This window comes from Aplidium turbinatum, chromosome 2, assembly GCF_918807975.1.
Source record: "Aplidium turbinatum chromosome 2, kaAplTurb1.1, whole genome shotgun sequence".
Classification (NCBI taxonomy): domain Eukaryota; kingdom Metazoa; phylum Chordata; class Ascidiacea; order Aplousobranchia; family Polyclinidae; genus Aplidium; species Aplidium turbinatum.
The window spans coordinates 34732719-34756372 of NC_137473.1; the positions used below are offsets into that span (position 1 = coordinate 34732719).

General features: G+C 41.7%; 1 protein-coding gene and 1 long non-coding RNA gene across 2 annotated transcripts in view; both read left to right on the top strand.

Annotated features, from left to right (window-relative positions):
• The first annotated feature begins 2902 nt into the window (after positions 1-2902).
• The window catches only part of LOC145788060 (lysosome-associated membrane glycoprotein 1-like), a 50612-nt gene continuing 29860 nt past the window's right edge, over positions 2903-23654 (top strand). The window contains exon 1 of the mRNA XM_082599855.1: positions 2903-2913. The gene's annotated coding sequence lies outside the window, so the exon portion shown is untranslated. The remainder of the gene's footprint in view (positions 2914-23654) is intronic.
• Positions 15763-16988, top strand: LOC145764579 (uncharacterized). Its single transcript, XR_014288492.1, has 3 exons — positions 15763-15873; positions 16468-16656; positions 16882-16988. It is a non-coding gene; the product is annotated as an uncharacterized LOC145764579 (long non-coding RNA).

A 23654-nucleotide genomic window follows, 5' to 3' on the forward strand; every position in this document is an offset into this window, starting at 1 on the left:
CTCGGTAACCGGGCCTGCATCACTGATTCGAAAACTTTACAAGTACGGTATGCGAAACTGCCAGGATTGAGCTTTGCAAGAAGCTTTCCCAGTTCGAGAATAAAGGTTCATTATTTGGAAAAATTGCAAACAAAGTTTTGTTGTTCATCGTTTTGTATCAAACTGGAGTCGGCCTTTTTTCGACAATTCGGCCTCGGGAAATGCCAATATCCTTCCGACTTCACAGTCGTCAAATTCACTTCATAAACATTTTTTCTTTTATCGCGTCTTCAATATTCCTATGAAATGATAGATGATGAACTGTTTTATTTTGATCAAAAACGCACGAGTACAAAATAATTGACACGGCGAGAAGAACGCAATAAACATAGCCAGGTCAGAGACGTTAAAGAACCGGCCTGCCACGCCCCGCGGAGGCGGGGAGCGGCGTGATTATGGGGTGGCGACAGGGCCTCCGAGAGAAATCAGTACTGGTCGGGAAACAATACGAAAAATGGGCCCCATAATATTTTTTAGCAAATATACAACTAATTTGTATCTTGCGTTGCAGGTTCGTGTTAAGCTGAAATTAGCCTACTTTCCTCAGCATGAAAAGAACTTCCTTCAATGTAAAAATCAACAATAATCACTGGATTACACTTGCAGCAAAAATGCCATTGAGGCAAACTATTTTGTCTAGAAAGCTTTGTAAACCACAATACAGGCAACGAAAATAGTTCAACCAAGCTTTTAATTCAGGAGTGTCCGAACTTTTTCCCACACGGAGTTGGCCCGTGGGCTGGACTTTGGACATCCCTGATTTAATTCAACCCTTTCTGGACTTTTTGCAATGCAAAGTTACGGATCACAGCATCAAATGATAAAATTTTGCGACGTCTAAGTTGATGCACAACATGTATAATATAGTTAGGCTTTTCAATCCGTTTTGAGTCATAGGCCTACTGGAGCGCAAACAATTCTTTACATATTTCAGTAATTGCTAAAACCACGTTCTCAAAGCGCAACCGTTGGAGATAGCTACCGGAACACAAAAAAAATCATAACAAAACTCTTTGGAAAAACCTTTCTAAATTTGCAATCAATGATTCCTGGTGTAGAGATTATGGGGTGGTTCGTTTTGGTTTGCAGCTGAAGTTTGCTGTGTGGCTTTCTGTCAAAAGGACCAACTCATCCAAAATATCTTGAAAAATGTCATTGTTGTAGCCTACAAATGGTTTAAATTTGTCCCACATGCCCGCAACTGCTCAGCAGACATACGATGAAATTTTCATGGAACTTCAAACTCATCGACGATATGTTTGAGTTTGTTGATACATTTGTCAATTCCAACAACTATCGAATCCTTTACAATGTACGGTAGAAAACATTTCCTTCGAATGATTCAGCTAGTTAGCCTAAGTGGAGTTATAAAAGCGTTCTGTCCTCAGGAAAAGAAACTTATTTTCTTTTAAATTTATAATTGCCACTGCAACTTTAGCTTGCGAGTAGTAGCCTACTCTTCTCAGCTTTCTCTTATATAGATTACATCTTCCTTTAATTTCATTAAATTCATCAGTGAATCTTGTTTAGGACCGTAATGCACAAAATGCAAAGCAGTCACGTATTTAAAACTGCTAGTTGTAGGCTACTTTAGCATTGACTCAGCTTCCGATCAAGCTCTTGTTGGTTCCAACTTGGTGCATTTAAGAAATGTCTTTACAGCTTCAATTGCAAAAGGGTAATGTAAAGCATTGGGTTTGACTGCACCACGTCTTGATTACCCTCTCGAAGTCAATTTTCTTTACAAGATGATAGGACAGCTTTCTTTAGATTTTTCAGAATTTTTTCTCTGACTGGACTATAACTTTAAAGACGTCACAATCTTACAGATAATCAATTAATCCAAAAATGATAAGACATTTGAACAACGCTGTCTGTAGGCAACATTATGAATTCCAACTAGATTTAGCCAAACAAAAACATCCATAAACAAAAAACTCAGATAAAGAAAAAACTCACTATACCTTCCAAAATCACATCATAAAAAGCATGACCACCAAAAGGCTACTTGACCAAACGAAAACAGAAGATCTTTTAACTATGACAAAATTACATCCAATTGTAGCAATAATAAAATCAAAAGTTTTAAAACTGTTCGGCCACACAAAAAGATCACAATTCGGAATCAGCAAAGTTTGCACAGAAGGAAAAGTAGAAGAAAAAAGAAAACGTGGCAGACAACCAAAACGATGGCAAGACAACGTCCAATCGTGGACCGGACTCAACTTGGCGACAATTGGAGAGCTGGCTCAAAATCGCCACTCTTGGAAGAAAATAACTCATGATGATGCGCAATCTGCTGCAGGCGGAGATGATGACTGATGATGATCCATAAACAAAAAATATACAGGATTCACTTTCTTTAATCGTGCTTGGACTGATACCTTTAACTTTCCCAGATAACTTATGTTGGATACAACATCCTATGTCTGGCCAACGCAGTTTTTGAAGTTAAGGTTCAGGTGTCAAGCAAAAATAGTTCCCGCTTTGCTAAAACAGCACCAGTTTTCAAGTTGAAACTATCAATACAATCGAAACCGTTCAGTGATAATGAAATCATTTCAGCTTCAGATTTTACGTCTTGAAGCTATTCAACATCGCCTACCTTAACACGAAAATAATTTGATCTTGATGAGAAGCATCGAGAGTGATATTTACAATGATTGAGAAATACTTGGAACTAGGCACTTCATTTAAGAATTTGTTGATTATTTAGTTGGTACATTTTTACTTTAGTACTAAAAATGGGCCCCCCTCAAAAGTGCAAAAACAAAAAACTACTCGTTTTTCCTTTACAATGTTTTGCTAGGGGGGAAACTGGCCCGACTTCCCCCCCTCTCGGAGCCACTGGGTGGCGATGCACCCGGAAGGGAAGTCCACCAGCTTAGGTCGCGGGGGCCAGGCTGGGGAGTCTAGGTAGCTTACCTGTGGAAGGAAAGTGTGGATCGAAAATTTTGTGCGACTTGTCCGCAAAATTTAAAATGGCGGAACGGGCCAGGGAGACAGGCTTAGCTTTCCGCAAACAGGTCAGCTCACGACGTGTCAGCTCACGGTCAGCTCAACTGTCAGCTCACGACAGGTCAGCTCACGACGTCGTGTGGAGCGACTGGTACCGGCAGAAGTTTTAAAGCCGGGCAGTGCCCACGTCTCCGTCACGTGACCGCAACACAAATACGTTTGACTCCTATACCCGGTCTGCCCTTAGGCAGAGCGGATAAACTTTGGGGTCTCCCACGAGGAAGAGAAGCTTAGCTACAAGAAGAATTTAAATACTCGTGGGAGACGAAAATTATATAAAAAATCTAGAGTAAAGGCTCAATTAATTAGTGTAAAAAATATGGTAAGTGAGAATATATTGTAGGCTATGCTTTACCTACGGTACCGGAAAAGTGTTGACGTTGAACCAACGAGCACGGATGTGCACTGGCCAGACGTTGGAGCAGGTTCGCCCAGCTGAGTCGGGGGGACTAGCGATCGAAGCGTAGGTATGACTAGGCTACGTTACCAGGAAAAATATAGAATGGTGGGATGAAACTTTAGAGGTTGCATCGAGTTGATCGGGAAATCATGTTTATCGATATATTAATTAAAAGCAACGCGAGGTTGATCCGAGCGGGCAAGAGCAGCATAGGCCTATCAGAAGTTGTGTGTGATAAACTAAAATATTGAAAGGTAAAAATACAGATCCAGTGTTGTTAATGATATTGCGTAATTGATAGATGATATGAATCCATTCACGATATGCAATATATACTTAATTCATATATTACATATATATTTTTTTTTTATTGATGATGATTGTATTCTTCATTGAGCTGCAGCTTGCTGATGAAACGACAATTGTTTACAGATAAATTGATAATGAAGCAATGGATTTAACATACCATGACGTCACACAATTGCTGGCAGGTTTTGAGGTTTGCTTTCTCGCACGCTCGGATGCTTATTGCAGAGCTTCTGTTGTTGGGGAATTGAGCTTCTTATCGCTGGAATCGTCTTTTCTATGACGTAGCCCCTCCACGAGTGAGCCCGGCGTTCCAAGCCTTCCAGACACGGAGGGAGCCTTCGATTGAGAGGGAAGCCGCTTTTCTAGCCACCTCTGCTACCCCACGAGCAGGAACGCCCAAGGCCGTCAGAGCCCGAGAGCTCAACGGAGCATAGCTCCCGAGGGAGCCTACGACGAACGGAAGTGACAGGACGTTCCTGCAAGGGCGCTTCCTGTCTTCCTTTATGTTTACACATAACTCGCCGTACTTGTCGTGTTTCCTGTCGGCGGCCTTTCAAAAGGAATCCGCGCCGTAGTCGAACGGGCAAGTGACGTCACATACAACCAGTGATGGGCATTATCGGCGATAATTATCGGCGATAAATTTTTATCGCTTATCGTTATCGCTTAATTTTTTTTTCAGTTATCGTTTATCGTTATCGCCAAAGGCAATATTTGATTATCGCCGATAGTTAATCGCCGATAAATTTTATTTCGGGTCAACACACAAGTGGAAAGAACATGAAAAGTAATATTTTTACTAGCCATCTAGTTCATGAAACTAAAATTAAAACCAGTTCTTCTTCAGTGCCTGAAGTGTGTGTGCACAGGTCGTTGTCATGGGAGGGGCACGCCCCCTGCAGCGACGGCCCTGACAACACAATAATTTTTAGAGTTGCAAATTGCAATGCAATGAAATGCATGCAACAAGTCTCTTGTTGTTTTGCTGCAATCGGCAATCGCGAGTGAATTTTACAATTAAAATGTAAGCGCACAGGCGGTACAGATTCCTTTGAAGCGAAGCGAAAGAAATTGGCAAGTGGTTTATGAAAGTGTCGCAATGCGAGGCCGCTTTTACATCGGAAACATGGTCTTTCGCGCCACCATCACTGAAACAAGTCATTGCAGAATATGATATTGCTTGAAGCATTCGACATGCAGACCGACATCACACTTTTTGCATCTTGTAGTAGTTTTTGCATGACAATAGGCGCATCGAGTTGCGTGGTAAAATTATGCTAAATACATTAAGTTTATAACCTTTCTCATTTACCTATGCTGCATAGCCGAGTGGTGAGAGCGCTGGAACGGCAATCGAAAGGGCAGGACACTGTCTTTCGCAGGACACTTAAAGGCATGCCTGAAAGTGGACATGAAGATTGGCTTCCTTGCCTTCCCGTCCACTTAATCTAAATCTTCAACCACCGGGCGTAAGCCTGGATACGACGACGATTTACCTATGCGACATAGCCAACGCTCAATCAAATATTTTTATTCCCATTATTAATACAGTGCCTATATTGTAATTCTTATCTCAACAACTCAGCGTTCTGCCATTGCTTTAATGATGGTGTTCACAAAGAAAACAGAAAAATTTATCTGAAACTATCAGTAAATTACGATAATTATGTTATTATTCTTGAACAAACACGACTAATTTGACAAGCATGATGGATTTCACAGTATGCACATTTTTACTACCAATAACGCTTAATATTACTGATAAATTTTCAAGCATTTTGCGTTTTTGGAATTTTTTCAATTATTGCTGACTTTGCTGTAAACAGCCCGTAGAAAGCAAAATACAAAGTTTGGAATTTTTTATGGTATTTTCATTTGATTTAAATATTTTGCCTACTGCACGTCAGCGGCAGTGTAACTCAATTGATAAAAGCATCCAACTGGTATCTGAAGGTATAATTATAAGCACGGCGGTTACCTCAGTGGTTTGATTCTGGATCAAGAGGTTGAAGATTCGATACCTACTGCCGCTGTTGCAATTCTATTCATGCATAACTTACAAAAAGTTTTGTCCCTTTACAGTATATTATGTTCGATTTTTCGTCATGTTGATGAAAACAGTTCGTGCTGCATGGGATGGTGCAGCGCTAATCAAAAAAAAAAATTATCGTTATCGGACATTATCGGCGATAATTTATCGTTTATCGTTATCGCTTAACTTTTTTTTGATTTATCGTTTATCGTTATCGCTTTAGGCATTTTTCGTTTATCGATTATCGTTATCGCTTAACTGAAAAATGAGTTATCGCGCCCAACACTGCATACAACCGTGACACCGTCAGGGCGTTGCAGGACAATGTCAGGGCGCAGATCAGCACCGCCCGCTTCCACGTGTTGTGGAAACGTAGCCTACTATTTTTGGAAAGCAAGGGTTGCCATTCGGCAGGTAGCCTACATGCTTCACGATCTCTCACAATACTGAATCGTGCCGTTCCGTGACAACAGGCATCACGGTAGGGCAGTGGTTCAATATATGAGGGAGAGTCTCTTCTGCTTTCCCACACGCGCGACATATGGCAGGTTTATAAGGGCGGCCATGGCTTGGTTTGGATTTCAAAGGAAATAAGTTCAGGCGGGCCTTGTAGGCAAATGCACGGTTCGCGTGATCCAGGAGCTCCGGGCACCGAGTCCGAGAATTCGAAAATCCGGACAGACAGTGGGCACTGACCGTCTTGCCTTGGTCAGGTTTGGATTCCCACTGTCTCCTCCACCACAAGTCATTGTGTTGGTGGAGGGTCGGCACCACTTCTTTTCTTACGGGAGGGGTGATTTTGGAGCTCCCCGCGGTCAACTCGAGGCCGCCATCCGGGCTTGCGGACCAACGTACATTTAAACGACGGGTAGCCGCCGAGACGCGGCCCCACAAGCTTTCGCCTGTTGGGCACGGTCGAGAACGGCACCTTCAGTGGGGTCCTTATTCAAGTAACTGGCTAGCTGGCTCTGGAGTGCCAAACCTCAGACTGGCACAACGCCTAACCTGCCCGAAAGCGATGGCAGAGACACGATCGTCAGGAGACGTCAGCATCTTTAAGGCCTGGGCTATCGAAAGCGCGTCGCTTTCGCGACACAGATTTAACACACCAAAACCCCCCAATGCAGGCTTACAGTAAACGAAAGCGCTGCACGCTCACCTGGGAAGACGCCACGCCACCTTCAAACAAAGCAATACCAGTCGATCGAGCTTCAGAAGCTCATACTGTCTGAAGCGCCGCACTCGCAGATGGTATGACGCGGACGAAAGAATAATAGAAGTAAGTGCCAGAAGTTCCTGGCTTGGAGTGAGGAAAGATTTCATTAAAGAGGAAATGTGTTTCTCCAGTGTGGAGATGAAAGGTTGGGTAAGGGACGCATCCGAGGCGTAACCGGTTCGAGCGCCAAGGTATTTGTACGTTTCGCCTTTGGGGATGACTCGGAGAAAGAATACGGGTCGACCCGCAGACGGGACGCCGACGCTTTCCTATAGGATAAGGTGCCACACTTGCGTGGGTTAAACCGCAGGCCGGACCAGGAAGAGAAAGGATCAGTAGTAGATAGGAGAGAAACCATCTGCTCGCGATCGGAAGAAACGAGACAGATGTCGTCCGCATAGGCCATACAACGTACTTTGATGTCTTCTTTAGCAGGAAGGTTGTAGCCGCAATCCGTTTTGTCACGGACGCCCCTGAGGAGCACCTCGATGACCAAATTGAATAGCAGCCCAGACAACGGGCAGCCCTGACGGACTCCCCGCCCCACAGGGATACGGTCGGTTTCACCATTGCCGCAACGGACGGTGCAGGTGTTGGCGACGTATATGTCGGAGATGCACTCAATAAGGTCGGTGGGGGCGTCGAAATGACGCAGGACCTCGGCTATGCACTCGTGCCTGACACTGCCAAAGGCGTTTCGAATGTCCAGAAACGCAACCGACACAGGCCTTTTGCGTGACTGTGCATCCGAGAGGATGGTGTCGAGCATGAACACATGCTCGTAGACGCCCTCCGTGGGCATGAATCCCTTTTGCTCTCGGCTGATGACATTCCCCTCCACCGCCCATCGCTGCAGGCGTCGGGCCAATACGGCGGCGTAAATCTTATATATGTTTCGGCAGATGGAGATGGGCCGCCAGTTGCTGACGTCGTGCAGATCACCCTCAGGGTCTTGGCATATGAGTGTGGATTTGCTGGTTTTCCACTGGTCCGGTACACGACGGTTGATCCGGCAGGTCTCGAAAAGGCTGGCCAAGAGTCCCCCTCTTGGGTCCAGGTTCTTCCAGAACCGTAGAACAATCCGTCAGAACCAGGGGCGGAACAATCCGTCAAAACCTCCACCTCCCCGGCCGTAATGGGACTTTCACAGTCATCTACGAGGGAGAGGTTTACATTGCCATATTGTAAAAATTAAATTTGATCCCCTGGCCCTTGGGCTAGTCTCGTGCCTTTTATAGTGTTGCCAAGCATGCTTTTTTGTATTGCTGACATCTTTTTTTGCAAGTGGTGTTTTTTTGTTTTTTTTACTAGACAAATTAAATTTTTTTTTTCAGTTGAAACTAACTTTTTTATTTTTTTGTACCGGTATTTAATACACAAACAACCGAATGAAACAAACTTATCGCGTCTTCTGTATTCCAATGAAATGATAGTTTTTAGCTGTTGTAAAAATTGAATTTGATCCCTGAACAAAGACGGTTATTTTTCTTAAATGTATTAACAAAAGAAAAATGATCGAATCGCAATTTCTGCAACAAAATACACAACGTAAGATATTAAACTCAACACTAGAACTAGAACAAAAGAAGCTGTTGTTCGCTAGCCTGCCAGATTGAAATGATACGAATAGAACAGAGTACTGCCTCGCGGAGTACACGTGACAAAAGGAGTGCAAAAGTAATCAAGGAAGCATGCTAACTGCAGGCATTTGTGCATCCCCCCCAGCTCGTAAGGCGAAACTGTAGACTTACGAGCTCGAACCCTTGATTACCCATTGACCAGAGGATGCGTCTAAATCCAACGCCGGCCGTCGGGACCGCGTAGAACGGCGCAAAACAGGCGATTTTTCAATATGAGGGACTCCACTTGTGGGTTCGGTTGGTTCCACTGAATCGAAAGGTAGCGGCTGCTTTGGAGGTTCAGGTGAGTGCTGTGGCTCACAAAGCTTCGGGCTTGAGGCTGGTGTGGGGCAGGAGAGTGCAGGCGGGCTGTGATCTGCATCGAGAGGCAACATCGGTGATTCTCCAATTTCTGGGCTAGGGCCTATCTCAAGATGCGGAGGGTGGGGAGGGCAGTAGTCCGTTTCAGGAGGCTGGGCAAAAGAAGATGATGGGGGGCTCTGTGGGTGAGCATTGATGTTTGGTTGAGGAGGGATGGGATCGGCACATGCTTTAGTAGGCTATGTGGAATTACTCGCAAGAAACGTCGATTCCGTTTTGTGATTCTGCCCGACCCGTCAACTTTCACTACATATTTGTCATGTGGCAACGTTTCGACAGCCATTCCCACTTTGTCCCATTTTCGAGGATAGTTACCGTTTTGGTTTTGGATAAATACGCGGTTTCCACATTGTAAAGTACGTAAAGGACGAATATGCTGAGACAGCGCCTTATCGGTTCGACCAGCTCGCAGGCGAAGGGCGTCTTCCTTTGCCTTCCATGTATCCCGCCATGTACGACGAATGTGACGATTGGAGAACTTGACTAGGCGGTTTACAAAACCGAATGCGTCGCGCAGAGGGTGACCGAACACGATCTCTGCTGGAGAGATATCACAGTCAGGATCAGGTGTGTTACGTAACTGTAACAATGCACGTAAGAAGGAATCGTTGTTCAGGTCTCCGTTTGGGCTTACATTAGTCATGAGCAAGCGTTTGACAGTTTTGACAGCCACCTCAGCTCGACCATTAGATTGAGGGAAGTAAGATGACGATATGCGGTGCTGCACACCCCAATTTTTAAGAAAGAGTTCAGTAACGGCAGCAGTAAATTCGGGACCCCCATCTGTAGATATTTCCTCAGGAACACCAAACGTGGCAAAGTACGAGCGCAAAAGTTGAGTCAAAGCAGCTGCTCCTGCGGCACTCGATCCTGATGGCGTGGAAAATACATCCGACCACCCCGAGAATCTGTCCCCAATGACCAAAAAGTGACGGCCCCCATAGTCAAAATAATCTGCAAAAATTTTCTCAAATGGTGTAGCTGGGGGATCACATGGCGTCGGGGGAGGAGCTGCTTGAGATGGAGCATTACGATTACATGATGTACACGAATCACGAATAGCATGGATATCATTAGTCATACCGGGCCAAAATACTATAGCACGTGCCCGACGTTCCATGGCAGACACACCTTGATGACTAGCATGCAACGTTGAGAGTAGGCCTACTCTAGGCCTAAGCGATGGTGGTACAACAATACGATCACGTTCGATAGGGGAGATATGGGCGAATGTCGCCGGTGTTGGGAAAGGTGAATCCCGTTTCAATAGCTACCATTAACTTGCTAAGGTTTGGATCGGATGCTGTTTCCCGAACGATTTCAGATCATTGCAAGCAAAAGGTATGGGCGGCATCTGCCTGTATGGTAGTAACCAGCGCCATTTCTGCTACATTATTTTCTGCACACGACGCTACAGCAATGAGATCGCATGATACTGGATGACGTGAGGCAGCATCGGCTGCGCAGTTGGTTGTGCCGGGTAAGTGTGCGATATCAAAGCGCCACATTAGTGTACGCTGTTTTAAACGAAACAGGCGAGTGTTAGTGATTTCGTCCAACGTACGGTCTCCAAATATTTTTACCAATGGCTTATGATCCGTTACAATAACCAAATTATCACAGCCTTGCGTAAAATACTTTGTCTGTTCTAGGCCCCACGCAATTGCTAGGGCTTCGCCTTCTATGGGGGCATAACGTCGTTCAGCCGATGAGAGGAATCGGGATCCTGCAAGAGTCACTTTCCAACCTGATGAGCAGCAGTCCGGTATAGTGGAAGCACATACGCAGTGTTTTTGGAGAAGGAAATATCCGATGCCTTTATTAGACCAGTCAGGGCGCAAACATGTTCGACGGCAGGGATCAAAGATTTCTACCCCATGGCGAATAGCGTCAACAATTGCCGATTTGGAGGCGGCAAATGCGGAATCCAGCTCCTGAGACCATTCGAACTTATGCTTTGGGCTAAGGAACGGCTTGAACGGTGCCATTAGGTCACGCAGTTGAGCATAGTTTCCTACTTGGTTGATTAATCCGAACCAGCTGCGTATGTCTGTGATATTATTCGGGACTGGAAATTCTTGGATGGCGAGCAAGTATTTAGGGAGGGGCTCGACCATTGCTTCTGAGATACGGAACCCAGCAAAATCTACGGTGCGTTGGGCAAATTGAAACTTGTCAGGGTTAAGGACAATGCCCGCCCGTCCCACTAAAGTGAGGAATTCTATGGTTCGCCACCAATGTTCTTCCAGTTCGCTATCATAGAACACTGTGTCGTCGACACAGCGTTCTTTGCGCACAAAATCAGTTAATATGGTATTGAAACGGCGATTGTAGCCATCCCCAGAGGATAGGAATCCTTGCGGTGCCCTAGTGTAGCGCCATCTTCCAAAGGGAGTGATGAAAGTTGTGAGGTGCCGATCAGAAGGACGCAGTGGAACACTGTGATAGCCGTTCCATGCGTCAGTCACCGATTTCCAAGTGTTTCTGGGGACACGACGGGATAGCTGGAATGGAGCTTCAGAGGCGAAGGTTTCTCTCTGGCAGAATTTGTTTAAGGGGGAAAGGTCGACAGTACGGCGTGGTGAGCCATCATTTTTGCGTGTGATAACCATACGATGACACCATGTGGTGGGTTCGCCGTGGGGGACTTTTTCAAGGATTCCCAGAGCCTCGTCGCGGAGGAGATCAGCGTGTACTTTTTCTTGATGTATTTTTTCTTGATTGTATTTCTTTTCGCTGGTGTATGAACGGCCACTGGCTTCGCGTTGGGGTCAACATGAATTTCTATGGGAGGACCAGCCATACAATGTAGCGCGCGGTGCGGGCAAGTGTTGAAAGTGGATGCGGCGTACCTCTGGAGTAGCCAGTTTGCCATCTTGTCATTGTTTTCAGGTGTGCACGGGAACGGAAGCTTGGTTGGGAGAGCTGGAACTGCACCACGTTGAGGGCAAGTGCACGACTCCAGTTGCTTGCTGGGTAATGTGCAGCCACCGTTAACAAGTCTGACGACGTTGATTTCTGGTTCGATAAGATTGTGCGCCATTTCTTGCTTGATCTGATGTTCCCCAAGAGTTGGGAACTTCGGGGATAGGGCACCTAAATGCAATAGTGTGTCATGAGATAAGTATAACTTGTCAACGTCTTGACTGATGTAAATCATGCTCCGACATTCAACATTGCAGCCGTGCGCTGTACCCCGAATGATGGCACGAAATGCTCCTGTAATGGAAATAGTAGAGCGATTTGCAGCTATTAGGTTTGGTGCGGGTACAAGGGTTTCTTGTCCAAAGCCGGATTGCACAAAGTTCTTCAGTGACCATACATTTATTTGGGCACCAGTATCTGCGATTGCTGTTACTTGTGCTATCACGCTAGTGTAACTGCCATGATGACATGAGTCATCCATAGATATGTCTACCCTAACTGTGGGATGTTCTCGCATGCGGGATGGTGTCCAATGCCCTTTTTGGAATGTGTGGTGAGGACCACGAATTGTTGAGCACATTGGGTCTCGGGCTACGATGTCAGTTTGTGTTGAGGCAAATGTGCCTATTTGAGGTACAGTAGGTGCTGCACAGAGTGCTCCGACTGATGCATCCCAGCAAACATTGATTGCTGGGCCAGCATTGGCTATATGCTGGGTATGTTGGCACAAGGTCGGCAATTTCGTCCAACATTTTGCCAACATTGCCAACAATACGCCAACAATTTCAATACTTCTTATTGAGCGTTGAAAAAGGTCTCAAAGATTTTATTTCAGGTTTATTTGTTTTAAACTTGAAAAATACTAACACAAACCTCTTTTCATGTGGTATTGCTTCAAAACACAGTTGTGTGATTGGTTAACATCGGTCAGAAGCATTGCCAACGTTGTGCCAATTCATAACAATTTTGGCGTTTTCTTTCAAATTATGCAAATGTATGCCATCATTTTGCTACAATTTTAAATTTTAATAATAGGCGATCAATGCTGTCATTATTTTCTGATACCGTACAAGTATATTATGAATATTTAAGACCAGCGTTGGTCAGAAGAGTAGCCAATGCTTTGCCAACAAAGTAGTTTCATTTCAGTTTGTTTATGCCAAACTGAGCAGAGATCTAGAAAAAGGTAGGAGCAACAAAACGCGAACGAGATAACGTGCTTGACCGAAACAGTTTAAAGTTTCCATTAGCCTACACGTTTCCACAAAATAAACAATTGCAACGTTGGCTATATGCTGGATGTGAGGGCACAAGGTCGGCAATTTTGTCCAACATTGCCAACAATATGCCAACAATTTCAATACTTCTTATTAAGCGTTCAAAAAGGTCTCGAAGATTTTATTTCAGGTTTATTTGTTTCAAACTTGAAAAATACTAACACAAACCTCTTTTCACGTGGTATTGCTTCAAAACACAGTTGTGTGATTGGCTAACATCGGTCAGAAGCATTGCCAACGTTGTGCCAATTCATAACAATTTCAGTGTTTTCTTTCAAATTATGCAAATGTATGCCATCATTTTGCTACAATTTTAAATTTTAATAATAGGCGATCAATGCTGTTATTATTTTCTGATACCGTACAAGTATATTATGAATATTTAAGACCAGCGTTGGTCAGAAGAGTAGCCAATGCTTTGCCAACAAAGTATAGTTTCATTTCAGTTTGTTTATGCCAAACTGAGCAGAGGTCAAGAAAAAGGTAGGAGCAACAAAACGCGAACGAGATAATGTGCTTGACCGAAACAGTTTTACAGTTTCCATTAGCCTACACGTTTCCACAAAATAAACAATTGCAACGTTGGCTATATGCTGGATGTGAGGGCACAAGGTCGGCAATTTCGTCCAACATTGCCAACAATTTCAATACTTCTTATTAAGCGTTCAAAAAGGTCTCAAAGATTTTATTTCAGGTTTATTTGTTTTAAACTTGAAAAATACTAACACAAACCTCTTTTCACGTGGTATTGCTGCAAACCACAGTTGTGTGATTGGCTAACATCGGTCAGAAGCATTGCCAACGTTGTGCCAATTCATAACAATTTCAGTGTTTTCTTTCAAATTAAGCAAATGTATGCCATCATTTTGCTATAATTTTAAATTTTAATAATAGGCGATCAATGCTGTTATTATTTTCTGATACCGTACAAGTATATTATGAATATTTAAGACCAGCGTTGGTCAGAAGAGTAGCCAATGCTTTGCCAACAAAGTAGTTTCATTTCAGTTTGTTTATGCCAAACTGAGCAGAGGTCTAGAAAAAGGTAGGAGCAACAAAACGCGAACGCGATAACGTGCTTGATACCGAAACAGTTTAAAGTTTCCATTAGCCTACACTTTTGTACAAAATAAACAATTGCAACGTTGGCTATATGCTGGATGTGAGGGCACAAGGTCGGCAATTTCGTCTAACATTGCCAACAATATGCCAACAATTTCAATACTTCTTATTAAGCGTTCAAAAAGGTCTCAAAAATTTTATTTCAGGTTTATTTGTTTTAAACTTGAAAAATACTAACACAAACCTTTTTCACGTGGTATTGCTGCAAAACACTGTTGTGTGATTGGCCAACCTCGGTCAGAAGCATTGCCAACGTTGTGCCAATTCATAACAATTTTGGTGTTTTCTTTCAAATTAAGCAAATGTATACCATCATTTTGCTATGATTGTAATAATAGGCTATCAATGCTGTTATTCTTTTTATGATACCGTACAAATATAACTTACCGGTACTATGAATATTTAGAACCAGCGTTTTAGTTGGTTTATGTCAAACGAAGCAGAGATCTTGAAAATGGTAGGAGCAACAAAACGCGAGCGTGATAACGTGCTTGATGCCGAAACAGTTTAAAGTTTCCATTAGCCTACACGTTTCCACAAAATAAACAATTGTAAGGTTGGTTATTATATGCTTGATGTGTTAGCACTTCATTTCAGCACTTGTTTTATAATTTAAAAATACCAATAGCCTAAATGACTCTTTCATGTGGTTTAGTGGAAAAACATAGTTTCTCCAGCATATTCTGGCACCAACAACATTATGATATAAATCGTTTGTTCATATTCAATTGCTTCAGATAATTTAGTGCAAGAGATGTCTTGTGATTCAGAGGGCACTTCCAGGAAGTTTACGCTTTGGCGCCACCAATATATTGTTAGCAACAGCTAACAAATAATAAAAATAAAAACGTGGTTGCAAATTCAAGTTGCCAGGTCTTCATTTTTTTTCCTGGAGTCAACAACAACTTTATTAACTTTCACGTTTAACAATACTATAATGTGTTTTAATATTTTGTCAGGAGCAGTCATGTTGCGTCGAAATCTCTCCTCAATTTCTTGAAGCGAGATTTCACAAAACGATCGCTACTTTTACTTTCAACGATCCGGCAAATCGTTTTTTCCTCTCCCGCGTTGCATAGAACAATACTGCAGGCACAATAATTGTTGTGAAAACTCCATTATGACGTCACTACTTAAACTTTGACTGGGCAATATGACGCGTTGAAGTGAAATAGGCAACAAAGCTTTAGAATGCGGCGATGTGTTATATCAACGTGAGGAGACGCAATTTAGAAGAAGAACTTGTTTTTTTTATGAAGGAAGACAAAGGCCATGACTTAATTCTTTGCTAAAGGGATTATGACGTCACTCGATTCACTTCGACTGTTCAAGCATGGCGGTTGTGCGCAATACACAATTACGTGGAGAGCCGAAAGCACAATGTTTATGTGAACAACGCTAAGAGGAATTTTCGCTTCTTGCATCGAAAATATAAAAAAATCGAATTCAATTGAGATATTACGGCCGAAAGGAGTTTTAGAAATAATCAAAATGAAACTATAGGAATGACTTACTACAATGTTTATGAAAACCTGGTAAGTGAATGTCTTTTATTCATTGAACCTGAAATAATTGTGTAAAGTCGTTTTTGTCACTAGGCTACGTTTACTCAATTTAAAGAAAGTTATAAAACTCAATGACCAATGGAAAACTTTCATATGAAATATTCTCGTGACAAATTTAGTGCCAGTGCTCTTAGATGAGTGCTAAGAACATATCAGCAAAGTAGCAGAGCTTGTGATGCCCCACAACATGTGTAGGGTTTTACTCAATCTTTGATTTTGCTGCTCCGGCGGTGTTTGCCTGACTGCTTGAATGTGTTCGTATTTTTATGTCGTGTGGATAGGTTTGTGATGGTTGTAGAGTATTTGCAAATGTAGCTTTCATTGCAGTCAGCTGAATAATAATAATAATAATATGTTTTATTTTGCGCCCATTGCGACAACATATAGACTACAGTAGCCTGCACTGCGACCTACATACGCAACACAACAGACGACTGGAATCCCAAAATAAACTTTAAACGTTGGTTGTCATTTGTAACAGTCGAAAATGTCTGTAACAAGTGCTGAGGCTTTTTAATATGATGGATGAAACCCCTGTCATTACATTCGATTTACATTTTGCAGGTCGCAAATTTAAGTCAAGTTGTTGGCAAAAATGCAAGCGATTGTATCAGTGAACTTATGTCAACTATTATTATCTAACACAACACAGTTCAAGTCATGTCGAGAACAAAGAAAGAAAAGAAAAAAACATCGTGAAGTCTAAGCACTCGTTTGATTGTTTAAAAAAGAATCTGAAAAAAGTTGTTCTTGGTGAGTACGGATAAATGTTTCTACTACGACTAAATGATTATGTCATAACTATGCCATTTTGCTCTTTTGATTAATGTATGATGTAATTGTGAAGAGTATTGAGTAATGTATGAAAATGTTTTAGTGGTGTACTCGCATTGATGTGAACAACGAACATGGTGGTTAGTAGGCTATGTCGGCATTTATATACTGATTTAACACTTCTTTTTTTACTTTCATGATTAGACATGGTGATGGCGCACGACAAAGCTGCTGCCGTGCAGCAAATTGATGAAGAGTTTCAGAGTGATTTCGAAATTGGAAAGACAGGCAATTGGTGGCCGAAAAGGGCAAAAACTAACTTTTGGTGAGCTTGTTATATGTTTGAAAGACAACAGCGAATGTGTTGCTTTAGTTGTTGAATAACTACTGTACACGCAATTAGAATGTATTGGAACTTGATTATTGCTCTGCGTGGCGCAGAATCGAATGATAAGTTTTTTGTCACGCACGTTGGAGAGAGGGATATTACATTGATATTGCAGATTGTCAATTCATCATCATCAACAGTATCATAGCCGATGCGGCCTTTGATGAACTAGATGTACTAGATGAACTTTGATGAACTTTGATGAACTTTGATGAACTAGATGAACTAGATTGTCAATTAACTTCGTATTATCCTGGACGACAACTGATCAAAATCCTACACTGTTGCCAAACAGCCCTCTTGAATTAAATATTTTTGTTTCATTTGCAGGAATTCAGAATGATAAAGATGCGCAAGAAAAAGCTGCTGATGTGCAATGAATCTCCATCTATCAATACGATTTGATGTGGCTTGTTTCTAATAAATGTGAAAATATACGAAGCTCGGCTGTTACTTTGCTTTGTCACAAAGGGAGTAGTGTTGCTTATAAATCCATGTTGCTGCTGTTCTTTCGCCCAAGGATTAGCTAGGTTCAACAATAAACTTTTGGTGATGAGCGAGGTTTAGGTACAGAGACGTTTGGCAAATGTAGATGCCAATGCTGTTCAGATGTTTTATGCACCAGCTTGCTTCGCATGTCCAACCTTGGTCAAAGCGCGGGCATCACAATAGTCAATAGGTCAGAAGTAGCATCATGATGCATAAAAGTCAACCAGAATTTAGGCGCCAGATGAAGCAAAATGGTGTACAAGCCATCTTGCCAACGTTGGCCAGACACAGATGCCAACGTTGGCAAGATGAAGCAAAATGGTGCATAAAACATTTTGCCAACGTTGGCAAGATACAGAAGCCAACGTTGGCTAGATGCAGAAGTCGACGTTGGCTAAATGCAGACGCCAACGGTGGCAAGATGCAGACGCCAACGCTGGTCAGATGCATCCAAATGGTGCATAAAACATTTTGCCAACGTTGGCAAGATGCAGAAGCCAATGTTGGCAAGATGCAGAAGCCAACGTTGGCAAGATGCAGAAGCCAGCGTTGGCAAGATGCAGACGCCAACGCTGGCCAGATGCATCCAAATGGTGCATAAAACATTTTGCCAATGTTGGCAAGATGCAGAAGCCAACGTTGGCAAAATGCAGAAGCCAGCGTTGGCAAGATGCATAATCCAATGTTGGCAAGATGCAGAAGCCAACGGCGGCAAGATGCAGACGCCAACGCTGGCCAGATGCATCCAAATGGTGCATAAAACATCTTGCCAACGTTGGCGTCTGCATCTTGCCAATGTTGCGGCCAACTTCTTGCCAATGTTGCCCCAACAATCAATGTTTACTGGGATCTTTAGGAGGAGCGCCCCATTTGCTTTTATGACGAGATGACCGAAAGCATTCGAGACAAAGGGAATAAGGCGTAGTGTTCCAACCTCTGGGGCCTTCTCTGTAACGATTGAATAATCTATTGCATTTAGGGCAGTGAGTTTGTTTTGACCAATTGGGAGAGGAGGGTGCTGCCTGGGTGTGTCCACGGTCTCTTGGAATAGGGCTTTGGCTTTTCTTGCGCTTGAAAGTCGACACTGCCGAAACGTCATGAGATGGTACCGCATTGCGAGCCATTTCTTTATTCTCGACAAGGGCGATGATATCGTTAATGGGAATCGACAATACTTTGTCCATTCCCATCATGTCGCGACGAATCTCATTGTCAGAAATTCCACTGAGTAGTGTGTCTCGGATCATGTGATCTGTATAACTGACTTTCAGGCCGCAAGAACATTTAGTAGTGAATGCACATATATCCGCTTTTCCTCGAGCACGAGCTGCAAAAGCGCGAAATTTTTCATCGCGCATTTGGTGCATAGCCATAAACTCTGTTCGTAACACCCCTGTGGCGACAGGTATAACGGCCAGTTGTTGCATTGCAAGCAAAAGTTCATCTACAGGTTTACTCACTGTTTCAGCGTCAGCTTGGAGAAGGCTGTCCCCTAGGGCTTGGCCGGTACATTGGAATAACTGGGCTGAAGCTGCTTCATCAGAAATTCTGCAACCTTCTTTGAAAGCCTTCCATCTTCTGGTGAACACGTTCCATTCTTCCGGAGAAACTCCAATGTCTACAGTAGGTCGAATAAGCTTCGGACCAAGGTTTACGGGCGCTGGAACGTTGCGCGTCGTATCAGCATGACTGTACGTGTGACTTTGCAGCACCACACAAGCAACCGCTTCGGGCACGTCGGCTGTTTCAAAATTACATTTGGGAAAGGCGCATGTTATCACCACCATTCCACAAATTTCTTTAGATTAACCTTATCCTATTGCGATTCGATCATGAACAAAGACGGTTATTTTTCTTAAATGTATTAACAAAAGAAAAATGATTGAATCGCAATTTCTGCAACAAAATACACAACGTAAGATATTAAACTCAACACTAGAACTAGAACAAAAGAAGCTGTTGTTCGCTAGCCTGCCAGAATGAAATGATACGAATAGAACAGAGTACTGCCTCGCGGAGTACACGTGACAAAAGGAGTGCAAAAGTAATCAAGGAAACATGCTAACTGCAGGCATTTGTGCAATCCCCTTGGGCTATCTCGTGCCTTTTATAATGTTGCCAAGCATGCTTTTTTGCATGAATAATGTATTGCTGACATCTTTTTTTGCAACTGGTGTTTTTTTTTTACTAGACAGATTAAATTTTTTTTCCAATTGAAACTAACTTTTTTCTTTTTTTGTGCTGGTATTTAATACACAAACAACCGAATAAAACAAACACCACAAATCTGGTAAAACGCAATTCTTTAGCTTCAATTATTGAAATAAGTACTTTGCTGAAAAAAATACATTGATCATACGCATAAGCAATTCTTTGACAAAAACCTTTTTTTTAATTGCGTTTTCTTGTATGCAATGCAAGCTTAATGATCTTGTTGAAATAATATATCTGGCAACGCCAAAAAATAAAACTTATTTTCTTTGTGTGAGAGAGTGAATTGGGATTTGGAATTCGTCTGTTGCGAGAATCAGTGCTTCCACTTTGAAGGATTTTATCCCGAAAAAGGGATTTTTCAACGCTTCGAAGGATAAAAAAGGAAAATGAAGATCAGAAGGGATTTTTAACAATTTTCCAAGGAAATTTTGTCTTGAAAAGGGAATTGTTGTTTTTAACAATATTATTATAAAGAAAATTTTATTAATATTTCCATTCAAAAGTTCTAAAAACGACTGGAATAACGATGATCAGCTGGTTTCCGTCGTCACTCGCCATCCGAAACCTCCTCTTACTCTCTTTCCCATTCTCGCCTGTCCGTCACTTGATTTCTATTCTCGCCATTTTGGGAATTTGACATGAGTGCAGTGAGTGAGTTAGTTTTCAGGGTACGGTCACTATGAAATGAGGGTATTATACCAAGTGTTCAGGATACGAATTAGGTTGCACCCATAATAGAGCTAGCTAGGCTGTGTATACGACATGTAGCCTATAATTGTACCGTATGGTGTACATAGTCAGACTGAGTCAGTATCATGAATAGGCCTAGTATCCTAAAGTTTTCATCAGTCTCAGATGATTGTGAAGACGTTACTGACAAGGAGAAAAAAGAGATAACCTAGCCTTGTAGAGTTGAACAAGTTAGCGCATCAAGGAAAACCGAACTAAACTCAAAAATAAATTTGTTAGTCGATGGATAATTCGTTACTGCACATTTACCACCTGTATATTTTCGGTGTTAGGGATAGGTTGAAGAGTCCGTGTGGGAAAGATGAGAGTAGTAATTGGTAAATGATGTCCAAAGACTCCAGGACGGTGGTAAATATCCTAGAACCGACTAACTGACAAGCGGTTTTTTGGCTGGACAGTGAACAAAGGAAGTAAACCATGTTATTGTAAAATATGTGCTGCTTTTGTGTAGCCTACGGTACTGTTCTAATAAAACAGCGTGGCTTCGACATACCGTTGCTACTGAAAAAAAATCAAGCTAACCTTTGTAATTTATTCAGCAACTTTATGTTATCAGATTGGGTTTGTCAACTAAATCAGCCATGCTACTGCCTGCAAGGTTTTGTTTTTTGTAGCGATTTGAATACTATACCACTTCTTCAATTCACTGATTTTTTGTTCTTTCAGGTTAAAACGTAACTTAGGTGAGATTAAAATAACTTTAAAGTTGCATTGGCATTTTTTTTTTAACTTAAATAACGTCAAAAATAACCTCGCTTATGAAGGAAATTTTAAAGGATTTCCGATTGAGAAAAAAGGGATTTTTCAGGATAAAAAGGAAACTGAAGAGGATTTATTATTTGTCAAAAGTGGAAGCACTGGCGAGAATAGTACCTTACGGTGCAATTATAAACAATTCGAATAAAATAGCACCAAAACAAACAGGATGCTGCGAAAGAGTCGTCGAGTCAGCTGCTTTCCCTGTTTTTAATGTGACAAATATCAAGCATCTGCAAATTATCTTGAAACAGGATAGGTTGATGTTCAGAAACAAAACAAAGAAATTATTTGTTACTGCAATACTCAAAGTGAAATCCTGTGGGTTTATTGAAATATCAAAATATACTATGCCCTGCAAAAGTAGTGAGAAATAAAAACGTCGGTGCAAAAATAGCGCCTGCTTGAAAGGACTGAGTAAAAACTGAAAACACCAAAAGTAGGCCTGGTAATAGTTTATCACTTCACAGTGTAGATTCAAACGATCTGTTATAGCCTGATGCTGCGGGTTCTTTTTGGCAATAGGGTCATTCCATGTCAACTCAACAGGTTTTTGGAAAAGTGCAAGCTCGACCCTCTTAGATTTTCTTGAAATTCACACTAAAGTTTCATATTGATGTATAGGCTAATGAACACAAAAAAATGTCAGCTCATTATCTCAAGACGTTTAGAAATTACAGCCCTTCAAAGTCACCAAGGTCCCTCAAAATGTGTTTGCATGTAAATTTTCCTCCATGTTTGGGTCTTCACAACTTTTCATGTAAAGCATTTACAAATCTGAAATTTGGTATTCTGATTAAGAAGCAGCCCTAGTTTTCATATCTACCATCGAAATTGCTAATTTCAAATTAGTTTTAGATATAGAACCTTTCAAAAATTGAAATTTTTTACATTTGAAAAAATTACATCAATTTTTGATGTCCGCTATCTCCCAAACCAATAGTCCCAGAACTACCATTTTGCATATTATTATTCTATACTAGTTGGTAATTAACCCCCATGAGACTTACACTAAAAAAATGTGAAATTATTGAAGTTTGGAGGGTGCAAAGATGAAGCGCAAGCAAAAAAGCTCAAAATGCGCCATCTTGTGGTTAATATTTGACCCTGTGGACAGTCATTCAGGAAGTTAAAACTTTCAGAAAAAAATCTTCTTTGCCTAAGCTATAAACAGTTCAAGTTTCAAATATGTAACCCAACTCCTTCAATAGTAAATGCAGCTGTGAAATCATGAGTTTGACCATCACATGCAAAAGTCTTGGGGGTGTGAGGTAGTGTGGCTTACTTGGCAAACATGAAAATGTTTTGAATTTTGCTGAGGACACCCATTTAAATTGTGAAGTTGTCAAAAAAAATAACTGCTTCAAAACATTTTTGAATTTGAAATTGATTTAGGGGTGGCCCTCTCCCCCTGAAGTTCTGCGCCCTTCCCCAAAATACCAAATCTTCATATCTCAAAAACTGCTGGAGCTAGAGATACAGTTTTTGTGTCAAAAGATGCAGAAAACATGATTTCCTATCTGCTTTCTGAACAGTGATTGTGCCTATCTTGAGTAGAAAAGCAGTTATTTCAAAAAACCTGTTTCGGGTATTCCAGCACAAAGCAGCGCTGAACAAGTATTTTGGTCCAAGTTATTCAATGCACAAAGTTCATAAACTAACTTGTATAGCTGGTTAGTTTCAAGGTAAAAATGAAACTAAACAAATAAGCAAGCAAACAAAGAAAAAAAAACCAAATGAATCAGCAATAGGTAGTAGCAGCATCACATCAGAAGATGCTCTCAAAACTCACAAATGAGTACTGGGTTCCATTCCTGGATATTTTGTGTATAATAAGTCCTCTACAGTTGCAAGGGCATGGTGGCAGACAGTACAGATTAAACACAATGGACTATGATCGAATTATGATTATTTTGCCATCACACTGCAAATGAATTGTAATGACTTGCCACAATCTTTTGTGTCCGTTACTTTGCTTCCAGTGTTTAAGTCTTATGTAAGATGTTCTGACTTGCAAATCTCAGTGTTAATTTTTTTTTTTTATCCCTGGCCGGGGATGTCCTTTGACAAATATATCCTGTACACTTATGGAGTTATATTATTTTGCTGTGCAATATTCTTTGCCTCATACTGTTGAATGTGCTTTGCTAACTACAGTACCATACTTGCTTTGTTGTGTTAGTGCTGCTTTATTTTACTGTTACCAACTCAATGTGCTATTGAGCAAGGCATTTAAAAATAATTATGCTGAAACACGGAAAAGCCATCTACCCGTTGTGATGGTTATGCATGCTATGATCTTAAAAAGTCAACAGTAAATAGCAGAGATTCACAAAAACATGAAACAATACAACTCTCCTGTTTTGACTTAGTTATAGCT